This window comes from Procambarus clarkii, chromosome 82, assembly GCF_040958095.1.
Source record: "Procambarus clarkii isolate CNS0578487 chromosome 82, FALCON_Pclarkii_2.0, whole genome shotgun sequence".
Lineage (NCBI taxonomy): Eukaryota > Metazoa > Arthropoda > Malacostraca > Decapoda > Cambaridae > Procambarus > Procambarus clarkii.
Genome location: NC_091231.1, coordinates 805160 through 822629, shown reverse-complemented (window position 1 = coordinate 822629; position 17470 = coordinate 805160). Strand labels below are relative to the sequence as shown.

General features: G+C 53.5%; 1 protein-coding gene across 23 annotated transcripts in view; it reads right to left on the bottom strand.

Moving 5' to 3' along the window:
* Positions 1 to 17470, bottom strand: part of CaMKII (Calcium/calmodulin-dependent protein kinase II) — a 397894-nt gene that overhangs the window by 249585 nt on the left and 130839 nt on the right. The window lies entirely within an intron of this gene.

Genomic DNA, 17470 nt, shown 5'->3' with positions numbered 1-17470 from the left:
AAAAAGGACAGCAACAACGGAGGTCTTCGCAGCAAAAGCAGTACGAATATAGACCTCCAAGTTCACCAGGACATCAGTCATGCTGCGACACTTGCGAAAACCAAATTGAGAAGGAGAGAGGTGGCGATGGTGTTCCAAGAACCACATCAGACGGACATTTACCATACGCTCAAAGAGCTTGCAAACACAACTCGTGAGAGCAATAGGGCGGAAGTCCTTAGGGGACGTAAATACTGAGACGTGCACAGAGGGAGATGTCGAAGCATCTCATAATGAACGTCATCCGAGCCCGCCGCCGTAGATCCGCAGAGGGCCAGGGCAGACTGAAGTTCAGAAAGAGAGATAGGATCGTTATAGGGAAGGCGGAGATGAGTGGGGAAATCTAAAGGATAAGATTCAAGAACAGGCTTACGAAGAAGGAAGGATTGAGGAAGATGAGAACCAGAGCTAACAGAAGAAAACTGGGAACCCAGTTCGGTCGCGACCTGCACTGGATCCGCCACAAGAGTACCACGGAGGTGGAGAACAGGCGAGACATTCGTAACGAACTTGCCCGCAATCTTGCGGATCTTATTTCAGAACTGCGGCAGAGGAGTATCAGACGTAATGGTGGAAACATAAGATTTCCAACTCTCACGTTTAGCTGTACAGATGGTCCTACAGTCCACCACACTTGCCTTCCGAAACAGAAGAAAAGAATCAGCCGTCCACCGGCGGCGGTGTTTCTTCCAGGCGGCACGTTTACAGTGGACAGCCCGAGCACAGTTGCATTCCACCAGGGAACGCACTTCCATGTGCCCCGGGAGGAAGAGCGAAGAATAGAGTGGAGGGCAGCATTGAAGATAGTGCCATAAAAAAGGAGGAGGGCGCGAGAAAGAGGCAGAGAGGAGAGGTCAGAGAGAGTAGCACAGAGGGTGAATAGGCACCAGTCAGCCTTGGCAAACTGCCACCTAGGGAAGGAGAGGGGAGGGTGTAAAGAGAAAAAGGAAACGAGGATGGGGAAATGATCACTGTTATGGAGGTTATCAAGAACCTGCCACGTGAAATCTAAGTAAAGGGACGACGAGCAGAGAGAAAGATCAAGACAGCAAAGGGTGCGAGTTCGAGAGTCCACATGAGTGGGCTCACCAGAATTCAGAAGAGATAGAGAAGTAGCGAGGACGAACGGTTCGAGATGATGGCCTCGGGTGTTTGTCAGAACATCACCCCAGAGGGAATGTCGACAGTTGAAATCACCCAAAAGGAGCACCAGGTCTGGCAAGGAGTCCAGGAGGTGCTTAAGATCAGGAAGGGAAAACGGGACATTTGAGGGGAGATAAATGGAACAGATTGTATACCATTTACCCACAAAAACACGGGCAGCAGAACAATGGATAGGTGACGGAAAAAGAAGGGGGACGAAGGGAATATCAGTACGAATCAAGAGAGCAGTAGAGTTACGGGCCCCAGCAAGAGCTGGAGGGAGAAAGAAAGAAATAACCACAAAAGTGACCAGGACGAGCACCAAGCATGGGCTCCTGGAGACTAACACAAAGTGATGAAAACTGTGTAATTAGAAGTTGGAGTTCATGGAAGTTGGCATAAAATCCACAAATATTCCACTGAAGAATAGACATTACCAAAGAGAAAGGACAGTTACAGAGAACAAGAAAGAAATAAAGGTATAGAAGAACACAGTTTATTAAAGAATCTCAGGATCAGGAGCAGGGTCGGCAAAATCAGGGTTAGGGGGCATGAGTAAACTTAGTAAGGATAGAGAGAAGGGAGAAAGAGGACAGACCAGAGGCGGACTGACGGTGTCCGGAGGGGGAGGAGGCAACTGAGAGGGGCAGGCAAGGACAGCTGGAGGAGGGGGGCAGAAGGCAGGGAGTGCGCCTCAGCAAGGGCAGCAACCGAGAGGGAATCGGGGGTGAAAGAAACCTCCATATCTGGGACAGGGGGTTCGACCACTGAAATGGGAGGGGATGTAGTGACAGAGTCAGAGGGAGGGGGTGAGGAAGAAGGAGAGGAGCCAGGCTTAAGTTTCTGACTCGAAGAGACAGGCGTTCCAGTAACAATGTACTGGGCGACAGACTCAATGGTCTCAGCAGGAGAAGAGGAGCGGGAGCGAATAACACGAAGATTGCTGGGAGAATGATGGATATCAGCCTGGACAGACAGGTGGCGTGGAGGGTCAAGAGACTGGGGGGAGGGTCGGGAAGAAAGAGTGGGGGGAGATGGGGAAGAAGACAGAGGAGATATGGTGGACTGGGTAGGAAGGGGGAAAACCCCAGATGGAGAACCAGGAGGGAGACCATCTGGGAGAGGAGGCAAAGGTATAGGGGAGGAGGTGGTGGGTGTGGCCGGGTTTAAGGCCTGGAAATGGTTGTGAGACTGAGGAAGGTGGGAAGGACGAGGAGAGGTAGAACGCAACACGCGAGCGTAGGATACGCCTGCGAAAGGGGTGAGACGACGAACTTGGCGTCTCGCTTCAGGAAAAGACAGACGATCACGGTGCTTCAAGTTAAAGACGGCTTCTTCCAGTTTGTAGTGTACATACAAGCGTGAGAAAGTAGGGTGGGCCTCACTGCAATTGAGGTAGCGAGCCTGGGGAGAAGTGCACTCGGACTTAGAATGACTATCATCTCCACACATGGGGCATAGATACACAGTACTGGTGCATTTGAGGACACCGTACCCGAACTTTCAACACTTATTGCAAAGACAAGAAGAGGGAATGTACTGCTGAACGGAGCATCTGGCACCAGCAAGAATAAAAGAGGGCGGAAGGATCCTACTATCAAAGGTGATTTTTACAACTCGAAGGGGCTGACGGCGACGACCACAAGGGGGTCGAGTAAACGTGTCCACCTGGAGGACAGAATGGCCTTGGGCTTCGAGGATATGTTTAATATCCTCATGGCAATCTTTGAGGTCCCGAACACCAGTTGCAACATGGTGTGGGAGGAGAACAGTGCCAACACTGGCATTTAACCGAGCGTTTTTGGAGACCCGAACAGGGGTCTCTCCAATGCAGGGCAAAGCGGCTAAGCGACTAGCTGCGTCCTGAGAAGGAGCAGCGACGACACGCGTACCGTAACTGGTGAAGTTAAAAGTAACAGAGGCATCTACTGAATCAACAAGGTGTTTATGGAGGGAGAAATCGTCAGGAGGAGTAGAATCCAGATGGTGGAGATCAAAGTATTTAGCCCACGTAGCGGGACCAAACAAGGCGTTGTAAGTAGTATTACGGGAAGGGATCGTGCGAGTGCGGCCGTGGCGGGAACGGCGTTGAGAACCCCCAGAGAGAGAGGGGGTAAAAGGCCCAGTAGTCACAATGAGAGACAAAGCCATGCCAGGGGACAAGGTGGTCACCACTGGGGACTGGGGACTCGACCCTACGGCAGAGGAGGGAGGGGAGCTGAGGGGAGTAGTCAGGTCGTAGGGGCCCAATGCAGCAGGGGCTACAGGGCCTGGTCTTCCAACACAGTCCAACTCGGGGGCTTGGTCGCCCACCCCACGAGCCTGAGAAAGTACAAGGGTAACATTATCAGCCATGAAAACGAGGGAAAACTTTCATTCAAAAATGTGCCCCCACACCCACCATGGAGCCACAATTAGAGGCAGGACACCCAACAAGAAGCTATCGCCGATCTTGCTGGGGCCCCCCCAGGGGTGCGTCATGAGTATATTCCCCACAAAAGCCACCTTAAGAACCGTGAGTCCGTCGAGAGCGGGTTCAGTGACGAAAGGAGGATTGACAATAAAAGGGTCCCCTCGCTCGAGACGTTGGGTACTACAGTTCTATGGGTTATCTTGAGATGATTCTACTATCAAAGTAGAATGGGTGCAAGAGTATGCCTCCTCAAACACCCGGGCGTCAAAACAAAAGAAGGTCGAAAGAATAATCAAAACAGGCAAAAGGTCGGCAGGAAATGACAATTTGATAGGAGAAGAGGGGGGGGGGGGGAGAAAAATGAGACACGAGGAAAAGGAAAAGGGGCCTGGCAAAATTGGTAAAGGCAGCAGCAGGAGCATAAGGCTGCAAAAGGACAGAGGATTGACCCATGGAGCATCACACTCCAGCAGCTGCCCACCAAGCCCCCTCACGGTGGCAACGGGCCAGACAGTGAGGGGGATAATATGTGTAACATATCATATTCAACTATCTCATATTGTAGGATGTATATAAGATATATATATATATATATATATATATATATATATATATATATATATATATATATATATATATATATATATATATATATATATATATATATATATATATATATATATCAGCCCACCAATATATATATATGTTTATGTGTGATAGTATTGTATATTGTATTATATATACCATTGTATGAGGAAGAGGGCTCACGGACTGGTTCTGTTCACGAAGTATATGTAGCGAGTACCTTATACTCGCCCCAATCTCTCATTACCTTAATGACAAACTAATTACCACTAATTATAACTACTCAAATCCTCTCCCTAATTACAGGTAACAGCTCTGCCATCCTTCTATCCTATTGGAGGAGCTGAGGTGTAGTCACCAAATATAAGCAAGCAAAAAGTGAATAGCTGACAGTACAATTTCCAGAGTCAAGAATGTAGCACTCCGCATATGTAGTTCTAATCGGCCCCAATATCGCTACAGCTTCGACATAAAGTAGACAGCAGACTAGGACCGCATCGAGCTACAACGCTCTTGCTCCCCATCAAGTTTAGACACTCAGAATTCCCCATCGAGCCGCCACACTCTCCCACATATAGCTCCGCGACTCCGGCCACACTCAGCTCTCTGCTCTGCTCCAAGCTCCGTCTCAATGTCTACGACACTGCTGTATCCAAGACTAACAAATAAATATGAAAACCCACTTAACACTGTGTATCTAATCTACTCAACAAGGTAACACAGACATATGTTACATATACCTGTCCAGCGGAGGTTGCCAGCGTGTTGAACCATTACATACATTAAGAGTTATTTAAGCCATTTAAGAATGTTTATTATTTTAGTTATGTCATTAAAATGTATATATATTATTATGTTAGTGTGATTGTGCCTGATTGAGTAGTGATTACTTCAGTATATATTGTGTTAGTAAAGAGTTATTAATCAGACTTGGTAACTCTGTTGGGGGGGGTTAAGGACTGGTCAGGTGAGGCAGCTGCCGGCGCCTCAGAGCGGTCAGTAGCTGGTGGTGGTCTGGACTGTCAACATGTAAAGTTAAGTTCAGTGTATCTAGTGGGCGGGGGCCCGAGTGGGCGTGGAGGTGGTGAACAATGGGGCAGTAATCTCGGGTGCTCAGCTCGTGGTAAACACCGCCAGAAGTGCTCATCAACACCGCCACACTTCATCAGCTCCGCCTCCAGCCTCGTGGCCGCGGTCCTCACATAACTCCGTCATCTAAATAATGACTTTATCCGCCGTTCAAGTCTCACTCGTCCACATTTCTCAAATTTTAATCGAAAAAATTTGTGGCTTTGAACCCCATTACCCCCGTATTGAACCCCCAGTACCATGTATGGAACCCCCAGTACCATGTATGGAACCCCCAGTACCATGTATGGAACCCCCAGTACCATGTATGGAACCCCCAGTACCATGTATGGAACCCCCAGTACCATGTATGGAACCCCCAGTACCATGTATGGAACCCCCAGTACCATGTATGGAACCCCCAGTACCATGTATGGAACCCCCAGTACCATGTATGGAACCCCCAGTACCATGTATGGAACCCCCAGTACCATGTATGGAACCCCCAGTACCATGTATGGAACCCCCAGTACCATGTATTGAACCCCCAGTACCATGTATGGAACCCCCAGTACCATGTATGGAACCCCCAGTACCATGTATGGAACCCCCAGTACCATGTATGGAACCCCCAGTACCATGTATGGAACCCCCAGTACCATGTATGGAACCCCCAGTACCATGTATGGAACCCCCAGTACCATGTATGGAACCCCCAGTACCATGTATGGAACCCCAGTACCCCATATTCGGATATTTATATACTTATGTATAAAAACAAGAAATGTTGCTGTCTGTTGGAACTGAAGCAGATCCTCAAGACCCTCTTACCTTGTATATGGCAAGCCAGCAGGAGCAGGGGAAGGAGGGGGGGGGGGAAATGATGGGGCAGGAGGGGGAGGGATGGAGGTACTAGGCTAACAGTGACAGAGGGCAGGGTGAGGGTTTACCATTTTATGCCCCCGCCTATTAGGCTTGTTGTACCTGTTGCATTACAATTAATTATTCTCACGTTCCAATTATTTGTCGAATCTGGCCATTAAGTTGTGGATGGAGGCGGCTTCCACAACTTCTTCTTGGTGTGCACTCCACGTATTAACTACTGGTACTGGGTACGAGTATTTCCTTGCCAACCTTCGGCTCACTTGCGTTTCCAGTTTCCACCTGTGTCATCTTTTCTTACTTTCTCCCAATTTGAAGAGCCTATCCTTATGCACCTCATCTCGGTATCTTCTATGTTGTGAATATGTTCCCTTTTTCCTTCTTTCCTCCAGCGTTGCGAGATTGTTGCATTAGCCTATCCTCATAGCTTAATCCTTTTAGTTCTGGCACCAGTCTTGCTGCAAACATTCATTGTTTTTCAATTTTGATTTTATGCTTCAGAAGGAGCAGATTCCAAGCTGGTGCTGCATACTGCAGTAGTGGTCTAGCATATGTTGTGTAGATTGCCTTGAAGGTGTCCTGATTTAGGTGTCTGAACTATGTTTACAATGTGGAACACTTATATGTGTCAGTGTTGCACACGCTGCCGATGTTGTCCAGGTTGTGTGTTGGTGTTAGAATTATATCCACTCCCAGGTCTCTCCTTCCGGTTCGTGTAGTTGTCTTCCCCTTATAGTTTAGAGTCCTCCTGATCTCCTTCACTCCCTTTCCCATCTGCATTACCTTACACTTGTTGGGAATAAATTCCAACAACCAATAGTTTGACCATTCCTGTTTGTCAAGGTTGTCAAGGTCCTCCTGTAACTTCCTGCTGTCCTCTGTCTTTACATTCTTCATTAACTTTGCGTCGTCTGCAACCATTGAGATGTACGAGTTCACCCCCGGGACTGAGCCTTGTGGGACCCCAGTTTGTTACAATCCTTCAGCTTGACACCACCGCTCTGACTGTGGTGTTCTGTTCTTCAGGTGTATACTTCCTTAGCCAGTCCAGTCTTTACCCAGTTATCCCGGCCGCCTTCCCCTCCTTGTACGCCAGCATTGGGGGGAGGGGGAGAGGTGTCAGGGGAGGGAGGGGGTGGAGGTGTCAGGGGAGGGGGGTGGAGGTGTCAGGGGAGGGGGGGTGGAGGTGTCAGGGGAGGGGGGGTGGAGGTGTCAGGGGAGGGGGGGGGTGGAGGTGTCAGGGGAGGGGGGGGTGGAGGTGTCAGGGGAGGGGGGGTGGAGGTGTCAGGGGAGGGGGGGGTGGAGGTGTCAGGGGAGGGGGGTGGAGGTGTCAGGGGAGGGAGGGGGGTGGAGGTGTCAGGGGAGGGGGGGTACACCTCCCCCCTCCTACAACCACCACCTTAATGATAATGACTTCCCTCTTTAACAGTAATTACTCACTACGGTAATGAGCCCGTGCCTAACTACAGCAACTGTACCCATATAAACGACGCAACAAGCAACCTTCACCTTTAACATCCAATCACACAAAATACTCTTTCATAAATTTTAATTTTGCATATTTTTTTTATTTATACTGCAAGTAGGCCTATTGCACCTTGAGCATGCATGGCTTACCTCATCCCCCCCCCTCCCCAGCCGCACATTTATAGGCCTACATGACCTATAATTGTTCCCTTGTGTCTCCCAGGATGAGTATTCCTGCGACCTATTTAGGGGGCCTCGTAGCCTGGTGGATAGCGCGCAGGACTCGTAATTCTGTGGCGCGGGTTCGATTCCCGCACGAGGCAGAAACAAATGGGCAAAAGTTTCTTTCACCCTGAATGCCCCTGTTACCTAGCAGTAAATAGGTACCTGGGAGTTAGTCAGCTGTCACGGGCTGCTTCCTGGGGGTGGAGGCCTGGTCGAGGACCGGGCCGCGGGGACACTAAAGCCCCGAAATCATCTCAAGATAACCTCAAGATAACCTGACCATGAAGTTTCTTCAAGGAGTGCTGGACCAACCGGGCTTCTGGTGGGTATGTGGGCCTGCGGGCCGCTCCAAGCAACAGCCTGGTGGACCAAACTCTCACAAGTCACACCTGGCCTCGGGCCGGGCTTGGGGAGTAGAACAACTCCCAGAACCCCATCAACCAGGTATATGTGGGCCTGCGGGCCGCTCCAAGCAACAGCCTGGTGGACCAAACTCTCACAAGTCAAGCCTGGCCTCGGGCCGAGCTTGGGGAGTAGAACAACTCCCAGAACCCCATCAACCAGGTATATGTGGGCCTGCGGGCCGCTCCAAGCAACAGTCTGGTGGACCAAACTCTCACAAGTCACACCTGGCCTCGGGCCGGGCTTGGGGAGTAGAAGAACTCCCAGAACCCCATCAACCAGGTATATGTGGGCCTGCGGGCCGCTCCAAGCAACAGCCTGGTGGACCAAACTCTCACAAGTCAAGCCTGGCCTCGGGCCGGGCTTGGGGAGTAGAACAACTCCCAGAACCCCATCAACCAGGTATATGTGGGCCTGCGGGCCGCTCCAAGCAACAGTCTGGTGGACCAAACTCTCACAAGTCACACCTGGCCTCGGGCCGGGCTTGGGGAGTAGAAGAACTCCCAGAACCCCATCAACCAGGTATATGTGGGCCTGCGGGCCGCTCCAAGCAACAGCCTGGTGGACCAAACTCTCACAAGTCAAGCCTGGCCTCGGGCCGGGCTTGGGGAGTAGAACAACTCCCAGAACCCCATCAACCAGGTATATGTGGGCCTGCGGGCCGCTCCAAGCAACAGCCTGGTGGACCAAACTCTCACAAGTCAAGCCTGGCCTCGGGCCGGGCTTGGGGAGTAGAACAACTCCCAGAACCCCATCAACCAGGACCTGGTCTCTGGTCGGGTCTCCTGGTTCGTGGTGTGGTCTACCAGACTGTTACACGCCCCTGCTCGCAGTAGCTTAGGTAGAGATGATGTTTCCAACATGACTATACCACTCGCCGAGTATACAGAGGTAAACTCCCCATGAATGTGTGATAATATGCTGACGTTAAGTATACTGCCGTATACTTCACATATACTTCCACGGCGTGAGGGTACGAGGTACCCTCATGAGGGTACGAGGTACCCTCATGAGGTATGAGGTACCCTCATGAGTTATGAGGGTACCTGAGTAGGCGCCCCCTACACACTACCACCTCTATCACCACCATTGACCACCGCTACACTAAGCTTCCCTGGACAGGTCGGGGGTCCACCCCCCCCCCACAACCCTGGACAGGTCGGCCCCCCCCCCCCCACAACCCTGGACAGGTCGGGCCCCCCCCCCCACAACCCTGGACAGGTCGAGGGGTCCCCACCCCCCCCCACAACCCTGGACAGGTCGGGGGTCCCCCCCCCCACAACCCTGGACAGGTCGGGCCCCCCCCCCCCCACAACCCTGGACAGGTCGAGGGGTCCCCCCCCACCCCCACCCCACAACCCTGGACAGGTCGGGGTCCCCCCCCCCCCCACAATCCTGGACAGGTCGGGGGTCCCCCCCCCACCCACAACCCTGTACAGGTCGGGGTCTCTAATTCGGAGCTGTGAGATGTTTTCCCAAACAAAACCAGAACAACTTCTAGGTGAAAGTGTTCTTCAGTTGAACAAGAACAGTCTGGCGGTGAGAATGGAGTCGTTGGTAACAACAAGAATAACAATTGCTTGATGGGTTCATCTCCACATTAAACACTTCCTCTACAAGAGAACTACAACTTGGTGTCATAACAAGAAACACTTCAGCTCCTGGAGAGTGACCTCAAGGGGCTCTCCACGGCCAGTCTGCCCTCCTTGTCTGTCCTAGTCGCTCTCTCTTCACCTCCAGGGGCGTCGGGCCCCTATCCTCAGGGACGCCGGGGCCCCCCACCTCCAGGGACGCCGGGCCCCCCACCTCCAGGGACGCCGGGCCCCCCACCTCCAGGGACGCCGGGCCCCCCACCTCCAGGGACGCCGGGCCCCCCACCTCCAGGGACGCCGGGCCCCCCACCTCCAGGGACGCCGGGCCCCCCACCTCCAGGGGCGCCGGGGCCCCCCACCTCCAGGGACGCCGGGCCCCCCACCTCCAGGGAAGCCGGGCCCCCCACCTCCAGGGACGCCGGGCCCCCCACCTCCAGGGGCGCCGGGTCCCCCCACCTCCAGGGACGCCGGGCCCCCCACCTCCAGGGAAGCCGGGCCCCCCACCTCCAGGGACGCCGGGCCCCCCACCTCCAGGGACGCCGGGCCCCCCACCTCCAGGGAAGCCGGGCCCCCCACCTCCAGGGAAGCCGGGCCCCCCACCTCCAGGGACGCCGGGCCCCCCACCTCCAGGGACGCCGGGCCCCCCACCTCCAGGGACGCCGGGCCCCCCACCTCCAGGGACGCCGGGCCCCCCACCTCCAGGGACGCCGGGCCCCCCACCTCCAGGGACGCCGGGCCCCCCACCTCCAGGGACGCCGGGCCCCCCACCTCCAGGGGCGCCGGGCCCCCCACCTCCAGGGGCGCCGGGCCCCCCACCTCCAGGGGCGCCGGGCCCCCCACCTCCAGGGACGCCGGGCCCCCCACCTCCAGGGACGCCGGGCCCCCCACCTCCAGGGGCGCCGGGCCCCCCACCTCCAGGGACGCCGGGCCCCCCACCTCCAGGGACGCCGGGCCCCCCACCTCCAGGGACGCCGGGCCCCCCACCTCCAGGGACGCCGGGCCCCCCACCTCCAGGGACGCCGGGCCCCCCACCTCCAGGGACGCCGGGCCCCCCACCTCCAGGGACGCCGGGCCCCCCACCTCCAGGGACGCCGGGCCCCCCACCTCCAGGGGCGCCGGGCCCCCCACCTCCAGGGACGCCGGGCCCCCCACCTCCAGGGACGCCGGGCCCCCCACCTCCAGGGACGCCGGGCCCCCCACCTCCAGGGACGCCGGGCCCCCCACCTCCAGGGGCGCCGGGCCCCCCACCTCCAGGGACGCCGGGCCCCCCACCTCCAGGGACGCCGGGCCCCCCACCTCCAGGGACGCCGGGCCCCCCACCTCCAGGGACGCCGGGCCCCCCACCTCCAGGGACGCCGGGCCCCCCACCTCCAGGGGCGCCGGGCCCCCCACCTCCAGGGACGCCGGGCCCCCCACCTCCAGGGACGCCGGGCCCCCCACCTCCAGGGACGCCGGGCCCCCCACCTCCAGGGACGCCGGGCCCCCCACCTCCAGGGACGCCGGGCCCCCCACCTCCAGGGACGCCGGGCCCCCCCGTGTCACAAAGACTACAACAATGCCACATGTAAGAGAGTGTATCAGCAGACAGAAGGCTCCAGTATAAGAGAGGACACAAGGAGCGTCAATGTGAACTACGCCTCGGGTCACCACCATCTCTCTAACAACTCAACAATGGACGCTGTCTAGGTGTCATCTTCTGTATGACAAGTTGTGCCCCTTCGGAGGTGAGGGCGTAATGGGGTGGTGGACACAGCCCTCATCATACACCCCCGCCGTCCACGGTCATTGTCAAGGCCCTCAAAATATCCCTTGAGGTTATCTTGAGATGATTTCGGGGCTTTTTAATGTCCCCCGCGGCCCGGTCCTCGACCAGGCCTCCACCCCCAGGAAGCAGCCCGTGACAGCTGACTAACACCCAGGTACCTATTTTACTGCTAGGTAACAGGGGCATAGGGTGAAAGAAACTCTGCCCATTGTTTCTCGCCGGCGCCTGGGATCGAACCCAGGACCACAGGATCACAAGTCCAACGTGCTGTCCGCTCGGCCGACCGGCTCCCTTATCCACTCCCTGAAGATACGCAATGGAAACAGTTGAGCAGCAGAGTTGCAGAATCTGTGGTGAGAGTGATGGACACCGCCTTGACCACTACCCGAGAGATGTGTGAACGTCTAAGAGTCATTAGAAATATATGTAGAATAATAACCCTCACATTAGACGTCGTGAGGTAAAACACTAAATATAGACACTGTTCTTAAAAGATTCCCCCATTTTTGCACCCGCAAGATAACGTAATATTTTAAGGGTTGACGAATCTTCTCGTTTGAGGAGCTGTTCACTTGAGACAGTTAAGCCAGTCCCAGCTGTGTCTGGGTACAAGTGACAGGATGAACAACCCAGCGGGTTTTCTTCCTTTTGGGGAGTGTTGTACATGCTGCTATGGCGGTGTGTCCACTCACAGGATGAGTGGCGCTGCCCAATACTGTCACTATGGCGGTGTGTCCACTCACAGGATGAGTGACCCTGACCAATACTGTCACTATGGCGGTGTGTCCACTCACAGGATGAGTGGCCCTGACCAATACTGTCACTATGGCGGTGTGTCCACTCACAAGATGAGTGGCCCTGACCAATACTGCCACTATGGCGGTATGTCCACTCACAGGATGAGTGGCGCTGCCCAATACTGCCACTATGGCGGTGTGTCCACTCACAGGATGAGTGACGCTGCCCAATAAACTCGCCCCTCGGGGCAAACTTTAAAATTTAAAAGTGGCACTCAAGGGGTGCCATATTTATGGCACCCCTTGAGTGCCTATATATCTTTTCTCAATCTTTGGCGGCTTTGTTTACAATTATTAAACGGTTATGAGCTCCGAAGCATTCAATAATGTAGTGTGTGTGGTTATGATCCAGTTCCTGCTGGCAGAGTTTACGCCTGGAGTGCTCAGGATTAGGAGAGCCGTCACCTGTAGCCACCTGCCACAGGTAACGGTAACCCAACCTGGTCCAGTGTGTCGCACAGTCTGGTGAACGTTTTGTGCTGCCCATATACATGGGTTTGGGATCTAAACACATGGGCGAATATCCATTGGAGAGCGGTTGTGCCGGGCCCACTCCTGCGGTCACTATACCAGTGTTCCATACGAGGCCTCACCACCCAACACCAAGTGTTGACAAGACAAGTGTTGACCACTGTATAAGTGTGGTGTGTTGAAGGTTGTACTCGACGACGGCTCGGGTGCTCGGGCTCTCATCGTATGAGTGACACGCGACCAATATTACCATTTCTATATAAGAGGATGTGGGCGGCGAGGTGTGTGGGCGGTGGTGGCAGAAGACGGTGGGAGGTGGCGTGGTTGATGATCACTGGAGATGTGAGCAGTGTGGGCGTAGAGGAGGGGGTCGACAGTGTGGGCGTAGAGGAGGGGGTCGACAGTGTGGGCGTAGAGGAGGGGGTCGACAGTGTGGGCGTAGAGGAGGGGGTCGACAGTGTGGGCGTAGAGGAGGGGGTCGGCAGTGTGGGTGTAGAGGAGGGGGTCGACAGTGTGGGCGTAGAGGAGGGGGTCGACAGTGTGGGCGTAGAGGAGGGGGTCGACAGTGTGGGCGTAGAGGAGGGGGTCGACAGTGTGGGCGTAGAGGAGGGGGTCGGCAGTGTGGGTGTAGAGGAGGGGGTCGGCAGTGTGGGTGTAGAGGAGGGGGTCGACAGTGTGGGCGTAGAGGAGGGGGTCGACAGTGTGGGCGTAGAGGAGGGGGTCGACAGTGTGGGCGTAGAGGAGGGGGTCGGCAGTGTGGGCGTAGAGGAGGGGGTCGACAGTGTGGGCGTAGAGGAGGGGGTCGACAGTGTGGGCGTAGAGGAGGGGGTCGACAGTGTGGGCGTAGAGGAGGGGGTCGGCAGTGTGGGCGTAGAGGAGGGGGTCGACAGTGTGGGCGTAGAGGAGGGGGTCGGCAGTGTGGGCGTAGAGGAGGGGGTCGACAGTGTGGGCGTAGAGGAGGGGGTCGACAGTGTGGGCGTAGAGGAGGGGGTCGACAGTGTGGGCGTAGAGGAGGGGGTCGACAGTGTGGGCGTAGAGGAGGGGGTCGACAGTTTGGGCGTAGAGGAGGGGGTCGGCAGTGTGGGCGTAGAGGAGGGGGTCGGCAGTGTGGGCGTAGAGGAGGGGGTCGACAGTGTGGGCGTAGAGGAGGGGGTCGACAGTGTGGGCGTAGAGGAGGGGGTCGACAGTGTGGACGTAGAGGAGGGGGTCGACAGTGTGGGCGTAGAGGAGGGGGTCGACAGTGTGGACGTAGAGGAGGGGGTCGACAGTGTGGGCGTAGAGGAGGGGGTCGACAGTGTGGGCGTAGAGGAGGGGGTCGACAGTGTGGACGTAGAGGAGGGGGTCGACAGTGTGGGCGTAGAGGAGGGGGTCGACAGTGTGGGCGTAGAGGAGGGGGTCGACAGTGTGGGCGTAGAGGAGGGGGTCGACAGTGTGGGCGTAGAGGAGGGGGTCGACAGTGTGGGCGTAGAGGAGGGGGTCGACAGTGTGGGCGTAGAGGAGGGGGGTCGGCAGTGTGGGCGTAGAGGAGGGGGGTCGGCAGTGTGGGCGTAGAGGAGGGGGGTCGGCAGTGTGGGCGTAGAGGAGGGGGTCGACAGTGTGGGCGTAGAGGAGGGGGTCGACAGTGTGGGCGTAGAGGAGAGGGTGGGCAGTGTGGGCGTAGAGGAGGGGGTCGACAGTGTGGGCGTAGAGGACGGGTGGGCAGTGAGGGCGTGGAGGGGGGGGGGGAGGAAGAGTGCCACCCTGCCAACCCTCGCTGGCAGGGCGGAACGGCGCCGGAGTGCATTTTGGCAAGCAAGACTGGCCCACTTCACTGGAGGTAACACGTCCCTCACCCATGGCAACACGTCCCTCACCCATGGCAACACGTCCCTCACCCATGGCAACACCCCCTCACACAGTAACACCCAGAGAACATACATCCATGACTCAACTGTGGGAAACCTATTTGGAAGGTCAGCCCAAATGACCTCAGATCCCACCGCTGCCACCATTGTAACACTAGGTTTTACTTAACCTTTATAATACTGAGTAATACTTCCTATTGGTTGTACTTTGTAACACATAGTAACACGTGTTAAACTATACACGTGATCGCTAACTCTGGTAATTTGTAGTCAATGTAATGAACTGTCATGTGGTGTACCACTGATGGTACGCCCGGGACCAATGGTACCTTCCCAAGGAAATGCTACTCAGAGAAAACTTATTAACTAAACGCTGCCACCATCCTGCCTGGCAATTAGCTATATCAAACAATGAGGCAAGAAGCATTGCTTGGCTTTGAGAGTTCTCTAGATGTCTTATGACCGGATGTAAACAAACTGAACACAGAAAATTGAGAGGCTTGACAGACAGATGGAAAGTTTAACATGAGTTTATTTAGAACACAATTTATGATAGTAACCCAAACTCTCTACGCTAACACTGGCAATTGTTAAGACATCTTACATTATCAAAGATCACACATTATTATTATTAACATCTTTATTGACAAAATTAATTACAATTTTGCCTAATCTGAGAATTTTGATAGTCTTATTAAATTGAGGTTAATGCTAGTATTCACTGTCACGCAGGACAGAGGGTCATACATAAGACAATAGGTCTAAACTGTAGGCTGAAGCACATATATATCATGGTTACAATCAATGTTTTAATGTGTGAATATGTGACAACAACTTTCTATTGTGCACTGCCACACAAGGGCAGGGATGGGTTCATAAGTGATGCAGCTTAGAGTATAAATAGAAATTGTTCTTCATTCTTTAAAATGGACAAGCAAATTTTGGGTAAATTGTTAGGATGTCGTCCAGAACACCTGAGTCAATAAAATAGTTACACAGTTGGTGGTACAATAGGCCAGGAGGTCTAAAGTCCTTTACGGTTTCACATTCATCAATATAGTGTTCTAGTGAGTGCATTAAAGGTTTATCACAGAGTTTACAATCTGAATATTCTGGTAGTGGCTCAGCCTCACTAACCTGCCAGATGTGTCTATAGCCAAGGCGAATTCGCGCAATTACTACATCACATTGCCTGGTCCGGTTACTGTGCTGACCATACAAATACCTATTATTACAGAACTTGTCATAACTTTTAATACTGCAGCTTTCAGGTCTCTGTGCATTTCTTAGTTCTTCTAAATCTGAATTAATTTCTTTAATTTGTATGTTTCTAATAACTGCATTAGATAGTCCAAAGTCATAATCAATGTTTTCTTTCCTGCAAGCCTCATTGGCCAATTGATCTACAAAGTCATGTTTTTCAACTCCAACATGGGATGGGATCCACACAAATTTTATACAAGAATTATTATCATTGGCAAAAATTACATTCCATTTAATATTACAAGCTACTTCCGACATACATTGTGATGGGTTATTTAAGGACTGCAGAGCACTTTTAGAGTCACAGAAAATAACTCCACCACCATTGAGCTTAAGGTATTCAGTGGCTAAATAAATACCCAATAGCTCGGTCTGTGTCGTGCTTGCCCAGTTGTTCAATCTCTGTGTACTAGTCATGATCATTTCATTCCCTTTATACACTGCACATGCACAACCTGTTCTACCAGTGCCTAACTGCACAGAGCCATCAGTAAAGGCATAGGATTCAGTCGGTTTGAGAATTTGAAGATGACTGTCAATAGCTTCTAATGTTATACATCTCAAAATGTCAGTGTTATACATTTGTTTTACACTGATGGGAGTATAATGCAGAGAGACCTCCACATCTTTCCAAGGGGGAATATAGTGAACAGTTTTATCAGGGTTAAGAGATACATTCAGTTTCTGAAGATTATAGGCACAACAACTGAGCCACACACTGTAGGGAGCTTTTTGCGGCGGATTGAGGGAACAGTCAGAATTGTTTAGAATGGATCTCAATTTAATTTGAATAGAGCTGGGGGGACCATTATTTTTCAAAGTTTTGGCGCAAAACATAGTACTAAGTAGAACTATTCTTTCGTAAATGGAAGGTAAGTTTAGTGTGCTGAACCACTCTTACAGGCACATATATATACACGCCCTTGCCACGCCCCACATCAAGGGGGGGGGGCCATTGCAAATCTTGTGAGAACGTTTGGGGTGGTTTGGTTCCCAGCTGATTCAGCAAAACTAATAATTTTAAATTAAAAGTGTTTTGCACACCTAACCTCTTAGTGAGCAAGAAGATCCGAGGTCACTTGGCTGACCTTCCAAGGAGGCTCAGTAAGTCTGTGTGACTAGTCTATACCGAGTATTCGTAACTTGAAACAAGCTGACTTGGGTGTAGCCAGGAAATATTTACAGTGTTGCCAGGTGTTATAGAAGCTCTGCTCTACCCTAAGACTTCCTCTCATCTCTCGCAGTGTTTGTCTGTCTTACTGCAAGGTCTTGGTCCCCCCCCCACCTTCCCACCTTCTCCACGATGCAGCCCACAAAATTTGACCAGCTTCCAGATACCCGTTTACTAGCAGGTGAACAGAGGCATCAGGTCTCTCCTTGCCCGGGGGAATCGAACTTGGGTTATCTTGATAAGATCTCGGGGCTTAGTCCCCGCGGCCCCGTCCTCGACCAGGCCTCCACCCCCAGGAAACAGCCCGTAGCAGCTGTCTAACTCCCTGGTACCTATTTACTGC